Source organism: Scyliorhinus canicula, chromosome 1 (genome assembly GCF_902713615.1).
Source record: "Scyliorhinus canicula chromosome 1, sScyCan1.1, whole genome shotgun sequence".
Lineage (NCBI taxonomy): Eukaryota > Metazoa > Chordata > Chondrichthyes > Carcharhiniformes > Scyliorhinidae > Scyliorhinus > Scyliorhinus canicula.
Window position 1 is genome coordinate 124511843 of NC_052146.1, and position 19433 is coordinate 124531275.

The window sequence follows — 19433 nt, forward strand, 5'->3', positions numbered from 1 at the left end:
GCTCTTCCTCCTGCCATCTTGTTGGCTGGGATGAGCGTGTGTGAGGAGTGGAGTGCTAATACACGGGTTTCATCTTGTCAGCCTCTCGAGTGGCAATCCCAATCATGACAAATCGGACACCATGGGCGCGATTCTCCGCAACCACAATGGGTGGGAGAATAGCGGGAGGTCCGCTCCCGCACCTCCCGCTATTCTCCCACCCCCCCCCCAAAATGGCGTGTCCGGTTGTGCGACACGCCGCTCGGAGAAACGCGGGCCGCCGTGAAAAACGGCGGCCCGCGATTCTCCGGCCCGGATGGGCCGAGCGGCCTGCTGTTCCCGACCTGTTCACGACTGCGGCATCCACACCTGATCGATGCCGTCGTGAACATGGCGCGCCAGGTAAGTGTGGGGCCTGTGGGGGGGGGGGGCGGATCGGGGATCGAGCACCACGATCGTGCTCGGGAGCGGACGGGCCCACGATCGGTGCCCACCGATCATCGGGCCGACGTCTCAAGGGGATGCACTCTTTCCCCTCCGCTGCCCCGCAAGATCAAGCCGCCACGTCTTGCGGGGCGGCTGAGGGGAAAGACGGCAACCGCGCATGTGCGGGTTGGAGCTGTCCAACCCGCGCATGAGCGGCTGACGTCATTAGGCACCACCGTGGCGTCATTCATGGCGCGCCGGGCCTTGAAGCCAGGGACAAGGCCCAGCGGCCGAGTTTCCTGGTACGGCCCTCCTATCCCCCCGGGAAGGTGAGAATAGGGTGCCGGGAGAGGCTTCCGACGCCGTCGTGAACCTCCAGGTTTCACAACGGCGTCGGGCCTTGCGGAGAATTCCGCCCCATTTGCTAAAGGAATTGCTCTAGTTCCACATGGTGCCGGTGCTCGGCCATTACTGGATCATGAATTGCTTGGGACCAGCGATGATTCCGTGGTTGTAGAAGTCCACCCATTCAATCCCGGCGACAACACTTAAGAATCCTGGCCGTTTCTTTTAGGCTTTCACTTTAATTTGGTTTACAAATGATAAATGTTGTTGGAATGATTTTTTCCTAATCATATTTTGAGAAACGTATTCTGAATGCTAACAGCCTACTAAATAGTATTGGGGTTTGTACATAAACCCTTCTGCTCTCACTGCAGAATTGTCACCAATTAATAGCTATTTTCAACCTCACTGAGCTTTTACGGACTACATTGTATTGCTGATAAAGTTCATCATTCCTGGGGTTAAAAAGACACCAACTGTTACTTAATCAGAGATCTTGAAAGATAATATTGCACAAATTAACATTTTCCTGATGAAATATACTGAAACTTGCATGAAACAGTCAACTAAAGCTGCAGCCTCCCAGCTAGTTGGCTAATGTGTGTGTATTCAATGCCGGTATGAGGTAAACTAGATTGGAATTCTAATCTCAAACTGAAGGGTTAGAGGCAAAAATAGAAACTTCCTAATTTAGAGCAGGAGAGGCAACTGAACAAAATATAAATTAGATTCGATGTTTAAAAGTCTGCAAATAATAATAATCTTTCTTAGTGTCACATGTAGGCTTACATTAACACTGCAATGACGGTACTGTGAAAATCCCCTGCATTGACATCAACATAGACAACCAATAAATGAATTAATAGCTTATTCATCTCATTGCTATTTGTGGGATCAAATTTGTCTGCATAAGTTATTGCACATTGGAGTATTTATTAGTGTAACGTGTGCACTGAGACAATCAATGCAATGAGGTATTGTTTGGATTGCTTTGGTTTATAGGTGTCCCTGATCTGTCAAGTACAAGTTTTCAGGTTCCAGCATTCTTACAGTAAGGTCAAAGCCCATAATGTTCCCACGACAAAGAGCCTAAACTTATTTTATAGAAAGAATGCCTACAGTGCAGGTGGAGGCCATTTGGCCCTTAGGGTCAGCACAGGTCCTCGAAAAGAGCACCCCACTTAATCCCACGCCTCCACCCTATCCCGGTAACCCAGTAATCTTACCTAACCTTTTGGACACTAGAACATAGAACATACAGTGCAGAAGGAGGCCATTCGGCCCATCGAGTTTGCACCGACCCATTTAAGCCTTCACTTCCACCCTATCCCCGTAACCCAATAACCCCTCATAACCTTTTTTGGACACTAAGGGCAATTTAGCATGTCCAATCCACCTAACCTGCACGTCTTTGGACTGTGGGAGGAAACCGGAGCACCTGGACGAAACCCACGCAGACAGTTGGAGAACGTGCAGACTCCGCACAGACAGTGACCCAGCGGGGAATCAAACCTGGGTCCCTGGTGCCGTGAAGCCACAGTGCTAGCCACTAAGGGGCAATTTGGCATGGCCAATCCACCTAAACTGCACATCTTTCGCCTCACTAAGGTGAAACTTCACTGATGCCAAAGGCAGATGCTAAAGCCTATATATAAACTAAATATAAAAGACAAAACTGAATTACAAGCCATTTTTGATTTGGAAATGTTCAAGTGCGATCCAAGTCTCAAGATTTTGAATAGCTAATAATCACCTGTTATTTTTAGCATGACCTGACATTTAAATTCTGCTCTGATGCTGATACACAAGATGTATTCTGATATGGAACACGGTGCAATGATCTGGGTCACAAAAATACTATTATTCTCTGGTAGAAGCTCTAAATATGACATCCTAATTGACTATACCTTCCTCTCAATTTTATCGGAAAAATTAGATGTGAGTTATACATGGTATGGCAATAGAAGTTACAAGCAGACTGATTAATTTATTTTGACGCTATTGTCAAATATGGATTAATGTACCTAAAAGAAATAGACTGTTTTCCCTTTGTTAAGGCAGAAACAAAGATTTTGTGCCAAGTTTCTACACTCTCAGAGGAGTTTGGATACTCCTAATAATCCCCTAAATTGATAATTGTTTTGATTCCATAATTTCCAGTTGCTCAGTTTCTATGGTTGGGGTGAACTACAACATTCTGCTGTCAATTACCATTGTTGCTTTAGTACATCATTGGTACTACATCCACTTTAGAGATCAATCTATAACTTTGAAAACACTAGGCCGAATCTTACTCATCCTTGATAGTTCCTCGGGTTCTCTGTGAAACAGCATGATGGTGGCAAGGTAGTGCAGTGGTTAGCACTGTTGCCTCACAGTGCCAGAGACATGGGTTGCATTCCAACCTTGGGTGACTGTGTGGAGTTTGTGCTTCCTCCCTGTGTTTGCGTGGGTTTCCTTTGGGTGCTCTGCATTTCTCCCGCAGTCTAAAGATGTGCAGGTTAGGTGGATTGGCCATGCTAAATTGACCCTTATTGACCAAAGGATAGGGTGGGATATTGGGCCTGGGTAGGGTACTCTTTCAGAGGGTTGTTGCCGTCTCGATGGGCTGAAATGCCTTCTTCTGCACTGTAGGAATTCGTAAGTCACCTTTTCCCTGCTGACAATCAACGTCCAGTAGTTTTACACTTTTAGTTTATTCCACGCATAGTCTAGAATTACATGATCGGCTCATTCTGGTTGAAACATGACAGCCTTTTTATGTAAAATACACCTGAGATGAATATGATTAGTTCTTAATTCCTCTACCATTTTGAGGCAATACAGTAACAGAACCTGGCTCCAAGGTTGATGAAGGTTTGAATGACCCTATTCCTCTCCCTGAGAGGAACCAATCATAGTTGCAATGCCAGATTCCAGCACAATTGTTTGTGATGTGGCCTTAGTTGCATTACAATTGCTAGATTGTATTATATTGGTGGTATGTTCCTTGTGCTATTGTATCGGGTAATCAGTCTCTTAACTGAATATGTCAATGGCACGTAATAGCATTTCCTTGGTGTTGTGTTTGGTTTTTTACACCTTGCAAAGGAATCCACCAAACACCTTGACTTGTCCAAACAGGATCTTTATTGAGTCTCGTGTGGTCAGATAGCAATCTGTTACAGAGCACGTTATCCACCATTTTCCGATGCTCCGCCCCATCAAAAACGGTGTACTCGAGGAGTATGCCGCACGCCGTCGGGATGGCCTCAGGACGCGAGGTCTGTCAGATGGGTGTGAGGGTGTGAGGGGCGGCCTGGTCTGGGCTGGCCAGTGAGGGTGTGCGGAGTTGGAATGGGCAGACATTGTGGGTGGCCTCTGCTTCCCCCCCCACACCCCCCCCCCCACCCCCACCCTCAACTGTCCTCACCACCGTCACCCCAGGGATTCAGTGGTAGCGCGTGATGGAATGGCCAGCTCATAAGCAGGCATCACCCAGGTGGAAAGTGCTACCGTGGGCAGGGGCCAGATGATTTATTGTCACAACTAGGCTTACATTAACACTGCAGTAAAGGTACTGTGAAAAGCCCCTCGTTGCCACATTCCGGCGCATGTTCGGGTACACAGAGGGAGAATTCAGAATGTCCAAATTACCCAACAGCATCTTGCACATTATGCCCCGATTAATAAAGCCCAGAATACCCTTGTGCTTTATTAACTGCAATTTCCATCTGTCCTGCTACCTTCAATGATCTATGCACATATACATCCTGGTCCCTCTGCTCCTGCACCCCTTTAAGAATTTTACCCCTTATTTTATATTGTCTCTCCATGTTCTTCCTACCATAATGCATAACCTCACAGTTCTCTGCATTGATCGTCATCTGCCACCTATCTGCCCGCTCCACCAACTTGTCAATGTCCTCTTCACAGTTTACAATTTTTCCAAGTTTTGTGTCATCCACAAACTTTGAAATTGTGCCCTGCACACCAAAATCTACATCATAAATATGTATCAGGAAAAGAAAGGGTCTCAATGCTGACCCCTGAGGCTCACTACTCCAAACCTTCCTCCAGCCCCAAAAATATCCATTGAATATTACTCTCAGCTTCCTCTTATTTGGCTACTTTTTTATCCACATTACTACTATCTCCTTATTCCATGAAGTATAATCTTTCTCACAAGTCTGTTGTGTAGCACTGTGTCAAATGCCTTCTGAAAGTCCGTGTATACCACATCAACAGCATTACTTTCATCAATCCTTTTTGTTACCTCCTCAAAAAACTTCAGGACGTTAGTTAAAGATGATTTATCCTTTATAAATCCATGGCTGGCTTTTCCTAATCAACTCATATTTTTGTACGTGTCTGCAAATTTTATCCCGAATAATTGTCTCCAGAAGCTTGCCCACCACTGATGTTAAACCAACTGGCCTTAATAGATTCCCTTCATCTTTTATCTCCCTTGGCTGAACACTGCTCTTTTGAAGCTGAACTCTTTCTTACCAACTTTCATAACAAAAGAGTGTAGGAAACACATTCTGGTTATTAACAACTGATCAGATAGAATTCCCGTACACATGCGATTAGCATAGTCCAAACAAACCTGTGCATTCACAAAGCGTCGGGTGTATGGCAGCAAACGTTTTTGTGGGAAATACTGTGGAAAATTGGATCACAGCACTGTCCCTTCAAAATATGTATGCATGAACTCTAATGGAACAATTGTATTTGAACCATTATCTGTAAATGTTAATACAAATGTCAAAATGTTTATTAGTTTAAGTGTTAAATACCCTGGACTAGTGCGTGATCAATTCCAGCCCTTCGTGCTCCGGAGACACAACACAAGTGAATCAACTACTAATTCTTAGAAAAATACCCATTTGGCCCTTGGCTGTGCAATAATCACAGTCACCAGGTTTGTAAACATAAACACGATTACCATTTATTTATAACAAGAAATTAATGAAATATATAGTAAATACAACTGGTTAACGACAGGCTAATACTAACCACCCAATTTAAAAAACATTTAAAAAATAAATTTAGAGTACCCAATTATTTTTTTTCCAATTAAGGGACAATTTAGCGTGGCCAATCCACCTACCTTGCACATCTTTTGGGTTGTGGGGGTGAAACCCACGCAAACACGGGGAGAATGTGCAAACTCCACAAGGACCGTGACCCAGGGCTAACCACTGTGCCACCCTCTAACTACCCAGTTTAATTTCTCTCTATCCACACATAAGACGGAAAACACAGAGGGGAGAAGGGGTGAAAAATAATAAGGATGAAAGTCAAAAGTTGAGTCTTTGCTTCCAATGGTGGTTCTTTTAGCACACTTTCTTCACAGCAAGCTTGCAGATTGGAGTCTTTTGTTTGCAGCCTGTAATCTTCTTTGTAGATTCATTCAGTCAGGGTCCTTGTAGTTAAAAAAATGCATGCAGCAGGCTTTCTGGAGAGACACCTTATTTCTCATCAAGCTGGGCCTTCAGCTCGAGGTTCGCATTCAGGCCTCTATCTTTCTGGACTATGGTGGCGCAGTGGTTAGCACTGCAATCTCACGGCGCCGAGGTCCCAGGTTACCATCCGTGTGGAGTTTGCATATTCTCTCCGTGTTTGTGTGGGCTTCACCCCCACAACCCAAAGATGTGCAGGGTAGGTGGATTGGCACTCAATTGCCCCTTAATTGGTACTCTAAATTTATAAAAAAAATAAAAAAATCTTTCTGGTGAGGCACTTTATTTCACATTAAAGTTTGCTTTTAGCTAAGGTGGCACGTTGGCCCAGTGGTTAGCACTGCCGCCTCATGCCACTGAGGGCGCGGGTTCGATCCCTGCCTATTGTCTGTGTGGAGTTTGCACATTCTCCCCGTGTCTGCATGGGTTTCACCCCCACAACCCAAAGATGTGCAAGTTAGGTGCATAGCCCCTTAATTGGGAAACAAATAATTGGATACTCTTAAAAAAAAAATTAAAAACTTTTCTTTTAGCTTGTGGTTGGTCTTCAAGCCTCGAGAACAGCACCCATGGATTTGCAGGAGAGAGAGTCAGTCCTCACAGTAGCCTTCTGCAGACAATTAACTGAATATTTTTGGAGCGAGTTAGTTGGATCTCTCCACCGGGTAACCAGAATCAAAAGTGAAACCAATCTTCAGCCTTGGGGCTCTGAAAAGGTTATCAGTGGGATCAGACCTAATCACCACCGTTAACGGGCAGTGAACAGCCAATCAATCAAACCAAGTCCTCACTGATGCCGACCGTATCTTTTTATTAAAACAGTAAAAAATATATACAAGGCCAAACGATGCAAACACTAATTTTGTTTTGGAGAAACAGGGTACCCTCCCCTCACTACTAACGTACGGGGAGGGGGAGTGGATACTCTGATTATTAAAACAGTTCACAACACAGTTGTACAAAAATCAAATGGTACATGCACTAAACTTTGCGCTGGAGAGTCCACATACCCTCGCCTCTGTACCAACAGAAGGGCAAAGAAGCGGGTGTGGTGGGGAGAGAAGGGAAAGGAGGTTGGTGGGGAGGGCCCAATAGGACACTGCCTGAACTATCTACGGAGGCAGAAAAACAAAAGAATCTTCAATGTCTGATTATGCGAGTGGCCCAGAGGGGGTGAGGGGCGACACAGTGTCAGGCACGAGTGAGCCCTGCACCCCACTGCAGAGAGCCTCATGTGAACCCTGCGTTCCCGACACTGGGCGGCTGACAGCCTTCGGACCGTCGCCCTCCAGGCCCGAATCCTCCACCACACTGAGTGCGGCGGGCGACAAGGGCCCACCAACCAAACCAGGGTCTGCCTTGATCTTGCCACCGGGATCATTGACCAGTTTAAACAAGCACAGCCTTCCAAGTTATTCTGTTTGAATTAAAGGTACAGGCTTTTTACAGGCTGCTTGCCTTAAAGTGAAATGTCCACCAATCAGCCATTAATAAAAGTGCAACAGCAAAATAAAAGAAATGGGAAATAAGGGAATAAATAGGGAATAAACAGGAAGGACCCTTCCATAAGTAACTCGAAAAGAAGCGGGTGTGGTGGGGAGAGAAGGGAAAGGAATGAATGAATCTACCAGATACTTGAAAAGAATTAAGGAAGTATTAAAAATGTCAGCCAATTTACCATCTTGATTAACAGTCACATTCTTTAGGGCGGCATGTGGTGCAGTGGTTAGCACTGGGACTGCGGCGCTGAGGACCCAGGTTTGAATCCCAGCACTGGATCACTGTCCGTGTGGAGTTTGCACATTCTCCCCATGTCTGCGTGGGTTTCACCCCCACAACCCAAAGATGTGCAGGTTAGGTGGATTGGCAATGCTAAATTGCCCCTTAATCGGAAAAAAAAATAATTAGGTACACTAAATTTTTTTTTTAAATCACATTCTTTCATTGCTGACCCACAAGTTCCAACATTGCTGGTTCTGTTTCAGATTTCGAGCATTCATTTTGTTTTGTAAATCAAACACTGAGGACAGGTGCAGGTATAACATTTTGATTTGGTATATTTTGGTTACTTTGGTGATTTTATCCTTATACAGTTTAATTGCGATTGGAGAGCAGCGAAACAACTGCTCTTGGGAACTATATCTGAGCAAAAGCACAACTTGTTGCTCGCTGCCTTATCAAAGGCTTAAAGTTATGTTTGATATCAAACCAATTTGCCGTTCCGGAGACACTCAACATTTTGTTTAGTGATAATTGTGAAAGGATCCTGGAGGTCCATTTTTAATTTCACTTGCTGAAGTTCTTGACTTGGCCACATGATGTTGCTGTTTCATTTTAGTGTGCACACAAGCATGAAACACATAGATGATGCAAAGCTTTGCTTCATCTGCTGTCCTTTACATGTAAAATTACCAACACATCAGTTACAAGGACTTTGCAAAGAAGAAATCGGTAAGGGTTCTTGCTGCAGTTTCATATTTTAAAGTTTTCACTATAAAAGTTCAAACATGTCTATTGATACCTTGGAACTAACCCATCTTTCAAATTGCCTACTTGTTGTCTTGATGCACTCTGTGATATTCTGTGGGTCAGATTAATCAGAAGTAAATGTTAAATCACATTGACTAAGGTGAAATAGAATCTGTAGAATCACTACAGTGCAGAAGGAGGCCATTTGGCCCATCGGGTCTGCACCGACCCTCCGAAACAGCTCCCTATCTAGGCCCACTCCTGCACCCTATCCCTGTAACCTCATAACCCCAGCTAACCTGCACATCTTTGAACTGTGGGAGGAAGCCGGGGTACCCGGAGGAAATCCACGCAGACACGGGGACAATGTGCAAACTCCACACAGACAGTCACCCAAGGCCAGAATCAAACCAGGTCCCTGGCTCTGTGAGGGAAAAGTTCTAACCACTGTGTCACCATACCGTATATTTTATGACGCAAATGCAAACAGCAGTTATAGCTACCGCAGGTACCAAAATGTCTCCATCTTGAGCCTCCTTACCCACAGCATCGCTGTATATGTTCTTCCATAATTCAAGAATTAACATTCATAATTTTTTATCTATCTTCATTATAGTTTGTTCACTTGTCCTCTGTGCAATTATATTTTTTTTTAATAAATGTTTTTATTCCAAATTTTTCAATAATTTTTACAAATCACTACAAAAAAGAGAATAATACAAAGAAAACAAAGCAATATATCAACAAAAACCACTTAACCCTCTATCCAGCTAAGAATTTAACAAACTAAACAAAACAAAATAGGGCATCTGCCCCTAACAAATAACGTGAAAACAGCCCCCCCCCGGGTTGCTGCTGCTGACCTCCACCTATCGTTCCATGAGAAAGTCAAGGAACGGTTGCCACCGCCTGGAGAACCCCTGCAGAGACCCTCGCAAGGCAAACTTTATCTTCTCAGCCTGAGAAACCCCGCCATGTCACTGACCCAAGCCTCCACGCTGGGGGGATTCGCATCCCTCCACATTAACAAGAGCCTTCTCCGGGCTACCGAGGAGGCAAAGGCCAGAACTCCGGCCTCTTTCGACTCCTTCACTCCCGGATCTTCCAAGATCCCAAATATCGCTATCCCCCAGCTCGGTTTTACCCGAGTATCCAAGATCTTGGACATAGTCTTTGCAAAGCCCTTCCAAAATTCTGTAAGTGCCGGGCATGCCCAGAACATATGAGCATGATTAGCTGGGCTCCCTGAACACCTCACACACCTGTCCTCTACCCCAAAAAACTTACTCATTCTTGCCCCTGTCATATGTGCCCGATGCACCACTTTAAACTGAATCAGGCTAAGCCTGGCGCAGGATGAGGAGGAATTGACCCTGCCCAGGGCGTCAGCCCACAGGCCCTCATCCAGCTCCTCGCCCAGCTCCTCTTCCCACTTGCCCTTCAGCTCTTCTACCGAGATCTCCTCCACCGCCTGCAGCTCCTGGTATATTTCCGATACCTTGTCATCCCCAACCCACACGCCCGAGACCACCCTATCCTGTATCCTCCGAGCAGGCAGCCGTGGGAATTCCCGCACCTGCTTTTTCATGAAAGCCCAAACCTGCATGTACCTAAAGGTGTTCCCGGGGGTAGCTCAAATTTCTCTTCCAGCGCCCTCTGACTGGCAAATGTACCATCAATAAACAAATCCCCCATTCTTTTGATTCCCGCCCTATGCCAACTTAGGAACCTACCATCTATCCTACCTGGAACGAGCCTATGATTGTTCTGTATCGGGGTCCAGACTGAGGCCCCCCCCCCCCCCCCCCCCCCCATGCCGTCTCCACTGCTCCCAGACCCTCAATGTCGCCGCCACCACCGGGCTCGTGGTGTACCGCGTTGGCGGAAGCGGCAACGGTGCCGTCACCAGTGCCCCCAAGCTAGTGCCTATACAGGATGATGCTTCTAGCCATTTCCACGCCGCCCCCTCTCCCTCCATTATCCACTTCCCAATCATAGACACATTAGCTGCCCAGTAATAGCTGCACAGGTTCGGCAGTGCCAACCCACCCCCCTCACGACTGCGCTCCAAGAACAGTCTCTTAACCCACGGGGTCTTATTTGCCCACACAAATCCCGTAATACTCCTATTTACCCACTTAAAGAAGGACTTGGGGATGAGAATAGGCAGGCACTGGAAGGCGAACAGGAACCTAGGGAGAACCGTCATTTTTACGGACTGCACCCTATCCGCCAGGGAGAGTGGCAACACATCCCACCTCCTAAAGTCCTCCTCCGTCTGATCCACCAGGCGCGCTAAATTGAGCTTGTGTAAAAACCCCCCAACTCTCTGTGCAATTATCAATCAGTATATTGACCAGGCAATAATTATATTTAGTGCAAGGAATGCATATGAATCACTCATTCTTACATCATTGTGGGAACATACTTGTTTGCATTGTTCATGAGTTATAATGATGGGTTTTCTTTTCGTCACAGACCAAGCAATTTAAATCCTTATCACATATAACGTTAGTGGGTTTAATAAATAAATCACTGATTAATCACAACACCTACTTCTCAGTCATGGCACTAAAAATACCACAAAAGAGACCAAAGATGGTGCTAACCTTTGTGCCATAGTGCTAACTTTTATGCCATAGTGCAATACTGATATATTCAAAATGTTCTTTTGTCACACAGAGGAATGTGGACCTGTAATTGTTACGCAATAAGTTGTGATAATGTGCAATTATTAAGTTAATTGTTCAGCAAATAAAACTGGATGTGCATCAGCTAGCTACACCTGTTTAGACACATAGCTAATATGTGTGTGAAAAGAAATCTATTGAAAGAAGGCTCGACAATTGTTATAACGAATCAGCTTTTTGAGTTCTTGATTCGAAAAAATCTTTTTGAGTTCTTGATTCGAAAAAATCTCTATCCTACCCACAGCTACCCATTGCTATGTTGTACAAATAGCAATATAATACGCTATTCATTTCTAAATATAGACTCAATAGATTTAAAGGCGGTCTATTAAATGAATATAAAAGCAAGTTACTGCAAATGCTGGAATCTAAAACAGAAACAGAAAGTACTGGACAATCTCAGCAGGTCTGACAGCAACTGTAGAGAGAAAAGCGAGCTACATTTTTGAGTCTGGACGAATCTTTGTCAAAGTTGGACAACCTGGACTTGGACAACATCAGCATGGGCTGATAAGTGGCAAGTAATATTTTGCACCACACAGTGGCAGGCAATGATCATCTCCAACTAGAGAGAATCCAAGCAACTCCCTTTGATGTTCAATGGCATTACCATCTCTGAACCCCCATTATAAGCATTCTGGAGCCTGCCATTGGCCCGAAAATGAACTAGATCAGCCATATAAATATCATGGCTACAAGAGCAGGTTAAAGTGTGGCAATTCTGAGGCAGATACCTCACCTGATTCCCCAGAGAATGTCCACAATCTACAAGGCATAAGTCAGAAGTGTAATGAAATAGGCTCCACTTGCCTGGATGAGTGCAGCACCAACAACACTCAAGAAGCTCAACACCATCCAGGAATAAGCAGCCTGCTGGATTGTCACCTCATCCACCACCTTCAACATTCACTCCCTCCACTACCGGTGCACAGCGGCAGCAATGTTGCATATCCACACGATGCATTGCAGAAACTCACCAAAGTTCCTTCGATGTCACCTTCCAAATCTGCTTCTTCTACCACCTAAAATGACAGGGGCAGCAGGCTCAAGGAACACCACGATCTGCAGGTTCCCCTCTAAGCCACACACCATTCTGACTTGGAACTATATCACTGTTCCTTCACCTCCACTGGGTGAAAGTCCTGGAATCCTTTCCTAATAGCACTGTGGCTGTACCTACAAGGCCTGCAATGCTTCAAGAAAATGCTAATCACAGCCTTCTCAAGAAAAACTGGGGGCGGGCAATAAATGTTAGCCTAGCCAGTGACACCCTCATCCTGTGAAGGAATAAATTTAAAAACAGGGCAGGAAACCTACAGGGATGTTGAACATTCTAACGTTACAGCTTTAATATACTTGGTTGTTTTATTCTATATCTAAATAAAATGTATCAATATCTCAATCAGAATATATGGTTCAAAATCTGCTGGGTTCAAATTGTACAATTTTTCTCAGCTACATGTCTTTTGACTAAATATTTCCTCAGAGTAGTTGTGTACACATGTATAGTCTGTGACTTATACCGTTGCTATTTTAAATGATGGCATTTTAAAATTCCTAGCAATCTTCAGAAACATGGGGTGCAATCCAACGGGAAAAAAAGGCCATTCTGGGTGGGATTAGTGGTGCTGTTTTTTTGTGTGCCCCCGGTGGGGCATCCGGCTGGGGTCTCCACAGCGAGGTTGATAGATGCTGGGTGGCCGTTAGATCCGGGACGAGCGTGGCTAAGTGGGTTCTTCAACTCACTGAAATCACGTTTCTTGTGGGATGTAACGACCATTGGGAATCCTGGGGGAGGCCTCTTCCTGGCATGTCTCACCCCAATTTCCGGTGGATCGAAACCATACTTTAAAAAAAATTCCCAGCAAGTACAACATTTCCATTCACTTATACGCTTATAATCTCACATTTTGCCAAAGGAAACCATAACCAACTGGTATCTTTCAGTCTTAAAAAAAATGTGCATCTCTCATGAGGCTCCTGGCGTCCCCCATCAATTTTCTGTAAGTCTCTAAGCTTTTCTGCTTTTGGTCAACTGATTGATGATGAATGTCATTGTCAAAAGAAACTTTGAGAACACATTTTGTCGAAGGTTTCGTGTAAATGTAATTATTGCTTGGTCAGAATTTGATTGCACAACAAAAATAACAACCCAACATGTTTGAATCCTGATTCATACTCTTGAATGGGTGTTTATCGTGAATTATTGCATTAGACTAACTAAAATATGTGCCTGGTAAAGATGTATGAGTTGTAGTTGGAATGGCTCCAACATGATTGTAAAAAGGAGATAACAATGTTTGAAATGCCACATGGAGAGGCGTACAGGCACTCATTGTGGGATTAATTCTTGAGAACAATGGATTGTTGATGTGGTGAATGTCAGAGCCATGACCAGGGACTGCCGGATCTGTGCGGAGTGTAAACTGCACTTCTATTGACCAGATATGGCCTACCTGGTAAAGGCATCCCGGTCCTTTGAGCGCCTCAGTATCGATTTCAAAGGGCCCCGCTCCTCCAATAACCGCAATACATATTTCCTCAAAGTTTGCCTGGCCAGGTCCAAGAACTCTAACTCACAGGCCCGATCCTCAGACTCACAGGCCTGCAGACCCCGCAGTGTGGCAGCGTGTCTGCCGACTCCGCCCCCTGCAGACGCATCACCAGTCTCATGCTATCCGTGGGGGCAGCCATCTTCCAGCCCTCACAGCACGTGCGACTCACGGGGACCGCCATCTTGGCTATTCTCCCCCATGGTGCCGGCCATGTGCGATCCATGGGGGCCGCCATCTTGGACGCCATCTTCCTCACCGCCCGCCACGCTCGACCAATGGGGGCCGCCATCTTGGCCGCCATCTCCTACGCCCCTCGATGCATATGATCAACAAGGGCAGCCATCGCGGAGCTGCCCCAGCACCTCCGACCACGCCGACTATCCGCAACGCAGCGCGGTCACCCTGGACCAGTCACGACCCAAGCACCTCCGGAGCTCTATGATGACCGTCCGGGTAAATGGGCACGAGACGCCTTGCCTTTTCGACTCTGGGAGCACAGAGAGCTTCATTCATTCGGACATGGTAAGATACTGCTCGCTCACAATTTTCCCGGCGCACCAAACCATCTCCCTCGCCTCTGGGTCGCACTCGGTGCAAATCCGAGGGTGCACTGCTGCAACTCTAGCAATACAGGGCGCCGAGTACGCCAATTATAAATTATATGTGCTCTCGGACCTCTGCGCTCCTCTCCTATTGGGACTAAATTTCCAATGCAACCTCAGGAGCCTAACCCTGAAGTTCGGGGGGCCCCTACCCCCACTCACCATATGCAGCCTCGCGACCCTAAAAGTCGACCCTCCCCCCACTCTTCGCAAACCTCACCGCTGACTGCAAACCAGTCGCTACCAGAAGCAGGTGGTATAGAATACAGGGCAGGACTTTTATCAGGTCCGAGGTCCAGCGACTCTTGCGGGAGGGAGTCATCGAGGCCAGCAATAGCCCCTGGAGAGCTCAGGTGGCGGTCGTTAAGACCGGGGAAAAGAACCGGCTGGTTGTAGAATACAGCCAAACCATAAACCGGTACACGGAACTCAATGCGTAACCCCTTCCCCGGATTGCAGACATGGTAAACCAGATCGCACACTACCAGGTGTTCTCCATGGTGGATCTGAAGTCTGCATACCACAGGCTCCCAATCTGCCCGGAGGACCACCACTACTCGGCTTTTGAGGCAGGCGGCCACCTTTTCCACTTTCTCCGGGTCCCCTTTGGCGTCACGAACGGGGTTTCGGTGTTCCAAAGAACAATGGACCGAATGGTGGACCAGTACGGGCTGCGGGCCACACTTCGGTACTTGGACAATGTCGCCATCTGCGGCCTTGATCAGCAGGACCACGACCCCAACCTCCACAGATTTCTCCAAACCGCCCAAACCCTAAACCTCACGTACAACAAGGAGAAATGCGTTTTCCGCACAACCAGACTAGCCATCCTCGGCTACGGCGTGGAAAACGGGGTTCTAGGACCCGGCCCTGACCGTATGCGCCCCTCCTGCAACTTCCCCTCCCCCACTGCCCCAAGGCCCTGAAGAGATGCCTCGGGTTCTTTTCATATTATGCCCAGTGGGTCCCCAACTATGCGGACAAAGCATGCCCACTAATCAAGGCCACCATCTTCCCACTGGCAACTGAGGCCCGCCAGGCCTTCAGCTGCATCAAGGCGGATATCGCCAAAGCCGCGATGCGCGCGGTGGACGAGTCCGTCCCCTTCCAGGTGGAGAGCGACGCATCAGAGGTCGCTCTCGCCGCTACCCTCAATCAAGCAGGCAGACCGGTAGCGTTTTTTTTGCGCACCCTGACCGCCTCCGAAATTCAGCACTCCTCAGTCGAGAAGGAGGCTTAAGCCATCGTGGAAGCCGTACGGCACTGGAGGCACTACCTCGCTGGTAGGAGGTTTACCCTCGTCATCGATCGGTAGCCTTCGTGTTCGACAATACGCAGCGGGGCAAAATGAAGAACAATAAGATCTTGTGGTGGAGGATCAAACTCTCCACCTATAATTACGATATAGTATATCGTCCTGGGAAGCTCAACGAGCCTCCAGATGCCCTGTCCCGTGGCACATGCGCCAGCGCGCAAGATGACCGACTACGGGCTCTCAACGATGACCTCTGCCACCTGGGGGTCACCCGGCATATCCACTATATCAAGGCCCGCAACCTGCCCTACTCCACCGAGGAGGTCAGAGCCATGACCAGGGACTGCCAGATTTGTGCGGGGTGTAAACCGCACTTCTATCGACCAGATAAGGCCCACCTGGTAAAGGCATCCAGGCCCTTTGAGCACCTCAGTATTGATTTCAAAGGGCCCCTCCCCTCCAATAACCCGGAATACATATTTCCTCAATATTATTGCTGAGTTCTCCCGCTTTCCCTTTGCAATCCCCTGCCCCGACATGACCATGTTCACCGTCATTAAAGCCCTATATAGTGTCTTCACCCTGTTTGGTTTCCCCAATTATGTCCACAGTGACAGGGGCTCGTCGTTCATGAGCAACGAACTGTGTCAGTACCTGCTCAGTAAGGGCATCGCCTCGAGCAGGACTACCAGTTTTAACCCCAGGGGAAACGGGCAGGTGGAGAGGGAGAATGCGACGGTCTGGAAGACCGTCTTACTGACCCTGCGGTCATGGAATCTCCAAGTTTCTCACTGGCAGGAAGTCCTCCCCGATGCGCTCCACTCTATTAGGTCCCTACTTTGCACGGCCACAAACGAGACCCCTCATGACTGCCTATTTGTTTTCCCTAGGAGATCCACCTCAGGGGCCTTGCTTCCGTCCTGACTGAAGACACCGGGGTCGGTCCTACTCAGAAAGCATGTCAGGAGCCATAAGTCCGATCCTCTGGTAGAGAGGGTCCAGCTCCTACACTCCAACACCCAGTACGCTTATATCGAGCACCCCAATGGCAGACAGGATACGGTCTTACTCCGGGACCTGGCGCCCACCGGTTCCACCACCACCACCACCGCCCCTCCACCATATCCCGCCCAACCTACCATGACCAGCCTCTATATGGCTCCCGCACTCCCTCCCGCCAGCCATCCCCCCTTCAACGATCCACAGGAATGAAGCTCCAGAAGAGGCGCTCCCGAGTCCACGTCTGTACCCGCACCAGTGCCCTACCGATGCCAGCATGGACGAATTCGACACCCGGGCCAGCAACAACGCCAGAGCTTCGGCGATCACAGCGCACAATCCGTGCGCCGGACCGGCTGAACTTATGAACCAGTCACCCCCACCAGACTTCAATTTTTTTAACAGGGGTGAATGTATTATACCAATAATCCGCCAGTGTATTTGTATCTGTGCTGTTGCCCTTGTATTTGTATCTGTGCTATGCTGTTGCTCTTGTGGGCTTCTACTATGGGTCATTGTATGACATTATCCATAGGGGAATATGTTGGGGCATGTATGGGCTCCGTCCATGGCTCCTCCCCTTGAAGGGAGGTATAAAGAGCAGTCGACCTGTAAGCAGTTCTCAGTATTGGTTCAGTCGCAGGCAGGCACTGTTCTAAGTTGATTAAAGTCACGGTATACTTCTACTCATGTCTCGAGTGAATTGATGGTCGCATCAGTTGATAAGTAAGAAGCAAAGGAACCTTGCAGTTGGTTCAGAAGTCAGATAATGGAGAAAAACAGATGTCTGGCCTTATGATTCAAGTAGGTTAAGTCAACAATGGAAAGACATCTTAAACTAGTTTGTTATCAAAGCTAATAGAATTACCATAGAATTTACAGTGCAGAAGGAGGCCATTCAGCCCATCGAGCCAGCACCGGCCCTTGGAAAGAGCACCCTACTTAAGCCCCATGCCTCCACCCTATCCCCCTTGATCCCCGTAACCCCACCTAACCTTTTTTCCTCAGGGCAATTTATCATGGCCAATCCATCTAGCCTGCACATCTTTGGACTCCGGGAGGAAACCGGAGCACCCGGACGAAACCCATGCAGACACGGGGAAGAACATGCAGACCCGACACAGACAGTGACCCAATCCGGGAATCGAACTTGGGACCCTGGAACTGTGAAGCAACTGTGCTAACCACTATGGTACCGTGCTGCCCTAAGGATGATAAGTGAAACTGTTGCCATCGGTTGCGGAAAACCAAAAGACGAGCATCTCCAGAAGATAGGGAAGAAATCCTGGTCTATGTGGACAAAAGTATAGTGAGCATGATCTGTGCACACAATGTAAGGAAAAAACAACTAATTAATACACTTTTAATGGAACAAAAGTTCAAAATGAAGTAAGCTCGATGACTCCTTCTTCTTGAGTTTGAACTAATTGTGAACTGGATATTTATCGCTTTAAGTCTTTCAATTAAATAGCCGGGCTACACCAGGTATCTTGGCTGGGATTCTCCGAGCCTGCGACAGGTTGGAGAATCGCGGGGGCATGGGATATTCCCGCCAAGCCGCTCTGTCGCTGGGCCGCCGATTCTCCGGCGACAAGAGAATCAGCGGCAATCGCACCCACGCGGTCACCATGGTGCTTGTTGGGGGCCGCTGAAATTGGCCCCCGCGGTGATTCTCCACAGACAACGGACCGAATTCCCTCCAACTTCCGCCGAGTCCCACCAGCGTGGTTCAAACCTGGTACCACCCGCGGGAGCCTGGACCTGTGGCCGCTGTGGACGTCTTGGTGGGGGGGGGGGGGGGGCAGGGGTATCTGACTTGGGGGGGGGGCTGCACAGGGTCCAGGCCCACGATTGAGGGCTTCCCATCAGCGGGAGGTCGCGATCTGGAGGTGGCCTACCTCCTTCAGTGCGGCCCGCTGTTAGGACCCAGACATGTTGCTCCGCGCCGGCAGGGATTTGGCTGGCCAGCGCTGTGCTAGCCCCCTAAAAAACGGTGAATTACTGGACCAGGAGGCCCGTTGACGCCAGCGTGCATCACTCCAGTGTTTACGCCGGCGTCAACACTTGAATCATATATCATTTGAACAAGTAAATCATCTTTAACGCTTTGGGTCGGGCAGAGATTTACAAAGACGGGAACTGAGAGTCAGAGCAGAGATGAAAAAAGAGCGGGAGCTCTTCCGGTGGCAGCCATGGAGTAAACGGTCGCACATTCAGCAGCTCCCGCCCTCAGTGGTTTTTTTAACGGTATTTAAGCTGGATTTCTCTGGAAATTTTTCAACATAAGTTGATCGAAGGGAGTGGAAAAGAAGGTGACCCTCAATTTATGGAATTGTGTCCAAATAAGAATCGAAAAAGAAGAAACGAAAAGATAAGTGAAAGCAAAGGCTCAGAGGTCATCGAGCTCAATGGTAACGAGACAAAGTGTGTCCACGCCAGCTCAATGGACGATGGAGCAATGGGTCGAGTACCTGTATGAGAAGTTCGCCTGGCATTGCAAGGAGTGGTTGACTGGGTGGAGGAGAAAATGACGACCCAGGGACAGGAGATTCTAAAGTTGCAGGAGCTGGTGACTGAATGAAAGGAGAAGTCCACTGCGATAGCTTTGGAAATTAGCATACTACAAGACAGCCAGAAACAACTGCTAGATAAAGTGGAAGACTTGGAGA